A 5,063-nucleotide genomic window follows, 5' to 3' on the forward strand; every position below is an offset into this window, starting at 1 on the left:
AATGTAGATGGTTCCTCAGATTTAATTTCAACGCATTTCCTGTGCGATGTACTGTTGCAGTGTTTCTCTATAGCCTGAGTTGTTCTGGTTTTTATTTCAATTTTACACACATTATACACGATATTGTCTTCGTTAATGCATAAAATGTCACTCTCATACTTCTTTATTGCATTTCGTATCTTTAAGCGAATTTAACGTTTTGCCATTATGAATGGATCAGCACAACATATTCAACGCGTACTAAATACTTGAGCAGGATAACACAACTGCACACATTGCGTTGCAATGTTACTATGAACAGATCGGGGTTCCTTCGTTTTGTACGCTGAAGGACGGCGCGGCACGTGCCATATACTCTGATACGAAACAACTTCACTTTTCCTTAAGTCATCCCGCATCCACTGTCTAGTAATAAGACTTGTTTTTAAAATGAACTCTGACCCCAACGATAAGTTATCATCGCAATAAAGGCTCAAATTAAAAACAAATGGAAACAGTTCATGCAGCCATGTCATTTGATGCTCTGAGTGCCCGCAGCTCTCGTCGGGAGATTAGACAAGATACAAAACGAACAGGCTAGTCTAGTAATAGGGGTTAGTGCAAGTCATAGGCCAGGGGTACGTAGATTACATGCAAGAGAACATATAGTAAATTTAACACAGAATGGGTATTTATTTTTAGTAAAAAGAAAAGTGGTAGGGACGCACAGTGCATAATATGAAAATAAATATAGCCTATCATTACAAAAGAATCTAACGTTGAAAGACATTGCGAAAAATATAACGAAGAAAATTATACAAATATTTAAGGTGAAGTCGGCCTGATTGGCGGAGTTGGTATAGCGCTGGCCTTCTATGCCCAAGGTTGCGGGTTCGATCCCGGGCCAGGTCGATGGCATTTAAGTGTGCGACAGGCTCATGCCAGTAGATTTACTGGCATGTAAAAGAACTCCTGCGGGACAAAATTCCGAGACACCGGCGACGCTGATATAACCTCAGCATTTGGGAGCCTCGTTAAATAAAACAAAACATTTAACATTTTGAAGGTGAACACAAACTGTAACTTACCAAAGAATTGGCTTGTGATTCAAGTATATGCAATTAATCACGAATTATATTTTCATTTCTAATTTTTAAATATCAGTTATCATCTCATAACAGTTTATTATGCATTTTCCTTATGGCGTAACAGCTATGATACAGTATGTTCCTCGAAATTGCAAAAACGTGTCATCTTTTCTCTGATAGACCTTTTATTAAGAGTTGTATTCTAGACGCTGTAGCCAAAATATCTTCCAATCATATAAAAAAGTATGAAAAAAAAATTTTTATCTAGAAACGCTGTAGCCTAGAGGATACAAGAATTAGCAGGGGATACTAAAGGAAAAAAGTAAACACTTAGAAAGGATCTGTTTCTCATTATTTCTTGATGAAAGTACAGACGTGTCTGACGCCTCGTAGCTTGTAGCTTTTGTTCGTGGTACAAATTAAAATCTCATGCTTACAGAAGAACTATTACTGTATTTCCAAATCGGTGGAAAAACATTATTTTTGGTAGTACAAATATATAACTGAATGTTGAACACAGTGTTACTTTAAAATGTCTGTTATGTTATAATGTGGGATTATACTTTCTCCAGAGTCTACTATATACAGTCACGAAGCTCAATAGTAAATTTATTTATTTATTTATTCTGGTGTAGTTAAGGCCATCAGGCCTTCTCTTCCACAACACCAGGAATACAAATACAGTAATAGAAATAAACAAAAAAAGCTACACAAGAAATAAAGAGAGAGAGAAAAAGCACTATAAACAAAGTAAAGCCACACAAAAATATACGCAGGTTGCAGTCACACAAACTTTAAATGAGTGATTAAGTATCATAATTAATTCTGTCCTAACTAATTAACTAACATAAACAAGAAACTTGCAATTATATTCTAGATTAAAAAAGAAAAAGAAAAAAACACAAATCAATACTTCTAGCAATACCTAAAAAACATTAACTAAGATAAAATTTTCCAATTTACTTTTGAATTGTGATAAAGTCCGGCAGTCCCTGACGTCATTAGGTAATGAATTCCAGAGGCGAGGTATTTCTACAGTACGTATAGGAAGATGAGTATAAAGACGTTCTATGATGAGGGATAGAAAGAAGTGCATGATGTCGGTTTCGAAGAGTTGAATTGAAAGCGCGATAACAGATAATTCGGAGTAGAAGTATGCATGATTCTAAACAGAAGAGACAGTGAATGTATTGTTCTTCGTTCCTTGAGACGCACCCATGAAAGTAACTGGAGGGAAGGTGTTATATGATCAAATTTACGAGTATTGCAGATGAATCGTATGCACACATTATGAACACGTTGTAGTCTCTCAGCTAAGAGTGCACTTACATTAGTTAGCAAGGAATCGCAATAATCAAAATGGGGCATTACAAGCGTGTGAATAAGATTCTTTTTTTAGGCTAAGTGGTAGAAATTCTTTCATATGAAACAATGAGTGAAGTTGAGAAAATATTTTTTTGCAAATGTTTGTTACTTGAGTGTTCCAATTTAGATCGCTATCCATAAAAATGCCAAGATTTTTAACGGTTTCACTGTATTTAACAATAATCCCATTCAATATTATATACATCCATAGATAGTTGCTAACACTAGGATCGCTACTATCGCCTCATTACATACAATGCGAAATAGTACCGGCACAGTCTATTGTTCCTAGCACCCTCACAACTCAAGCTTCGTGACTATATGTTCTAGACTGTGCTTTCTCAGAGAAAGTTGTTTATGTAACTAAATTCAATCGTGTCGTATTGAACGATTATTTAGGTATATTTTCACAAAAGCTATGGGCAAAAGAACCATGAATACTAGGTAATTAGAAATGCTGTTGTTCATATCACATTTCGTCTACACGCATGACGCCACTGATTTCCTATCGCATTGCAATCAGCAGGTTTCTACACGATCCAACTTATTAATCTTCTGGCCCTGTCTTAGCGCCTGGCGCCCGCGAGTGATATGAGTCATAAAACGCATTTGCTTTTGATTTCGCTGAGTTAAAGGAAGACTAATTGAAATTGAACATTTTTCAGCAGGTTTCTATTGCCCTTCACATTCAAATAATTCATCCATCATTTGTTCATAGATTTCCTTTTTACTTTTCTCATAAGTCTGTGTGCATAAAATTTCTCCCACTCACTTACTTACTTACAAATGGCTTTTAAGGAACCCGAAGGTTCATTGCCGCCCTCACATAAGCTCGCCAGCGGTCCCTATCCTGTGCAAGATTAATCCAATCTCTATCATCATACCCCACCTCCCTCAAATCCATTTTAATATTATCCTCCCATCAACGCCTCGGCCTCCCTAAAGGTCTTTTTCCCTCCGGTCTCCCAACTAACACTCTATATGCATTTCTGGATTCGCCCATACGTGCTACATGCCCTGCCCATCTCAAACGTCTGGATTTAATGTTCCTAATTATGTCAGGTGAAGAATACAATGCGTGCAGTTCTGTGTTGTGTAACTTTCTCCATTCTCCTGTAACTTCATCCCGCTTAGCCCCAAATATTTTCCTAAGCACCTTATTCTCAAACATCCTTAACCTATGTTCCTCTCTCAGAGTGAGAGTCCAAGTTTCACAGCCATACAGAAGAACCGGTAATATAACTGTTTTATAAATTCTAACTTTCAGATTTTTGGACAGCAGATGGATGTTAAGAGCTTCTCAACCGAATAATAACACGCATTTCCCATATTTATTCTGCGTTTAATTTCCTCCCGAGTGTCATTTATATTTGTTACTGTTGCTCCAAGATATTTGAATTTTTCCACCTCTTCGAAGGATAAATCTCCAATTTTTATATTTCCATTTCGTACAATATTCTGGTCACGAGACATAATAATATACTTTGTCTTTTCGGGATTTACTTCCAAACCGATCGCTTTACTTGCTTCAAGTAAACTTTCCGTGTTTTCGCTAATCGTTTGTGTATTTTCTCCTAACATATTCACGTCATCCGCATAGACAAGAAGCTGATGTAACCCGTTCAATTCCAAACCCTCTCTGTTATCCTGAACTTTCCTAATGGCATATTCTAGAGCGAAGTTAAAAAGTAAAGGTGATAGTGCATCTCCCTGCTTTAGCCCGCAGTGAATTGGAAATGCATCAGATAGAAACTGACCTATACGGACTCTGCTGTATGTTTCACTGAGACACATTTTAATTAATCGAACTAGTTTCTTGAAATCTATGAATAACTGATGCACTGTACCCTTGTACTCCCATTTTTTCTCCATTAACTGTCGAATACAAACAATCTGATCAATAGGCGATTTATTACGCCGAAAACCGCACTGATGATCCCCAATGATTTCATCTACGTACGGAGTTAATCTTCTCAAAAGAATATTGGACAAAATTTTGTACGACGTCAACAAAAGTGATATTCCTCGAAAGTTACCACAGTTGGTTTTGTCCCCCTTTTTAAAAATAGGTACAGTTATGGACTCCTTCCATTGTTCTAGTACAATTTCCTTTTCCCAAATAGCAAGTACAAGTTTATAAATTTCGCTATATAATGCACTTCCACCCTCTTGTATTAATTCTGCTGGAATTTCTCCCACACTTCTAATAATAACCAAATGTCACTTTCTAGCCATTTACTTAGTTTTCTTTTCTCTACCATATACAGTGGAAGGGGTAACAAAATTTCACACCGGCAGCTATCACGACTTACTAAACAACAGAAAACTTCGAAATATCGAGACGATTCGAACCAAAGTTACTAAAATCTAACATTCGTCCACTGAGCCGTGCGTCAGTGCGATTATCCAGTTCTGGAAACAGGATTAAGCTCCTGATCGCGATCGGGACGTGGACAAACTACAACCATGATCGCGATTAGGTAGATAATCGCGATTAGTGACTGTAGTCTATCATTCAGATTTTGCGAGCAGAGAACTGGAAAAAATATGATAGCGGTCGGGGCCATTCAAGGATGCTTTAATTTGGATAGGATGAAACAAAGAAAATTAAATTAAAACCATATTCCAGTC

The sequence above is a fragment of the Periplaneta americana genome, chromosome 2, assembly GCF_040183065.1.
Source record: "Periplaneta americana isolate PAMFEO1 chromosome 2, P.americana_PAMFEO1_priV1, whole genome shotgun sequence".
Taxonomy (NCBI): domain Eukaryota; kingdom Metazoa; phylum Arthropoda; class Insecta; order Blattodea; family Blattidae; genus Periplaneta; species Periplaneta americana.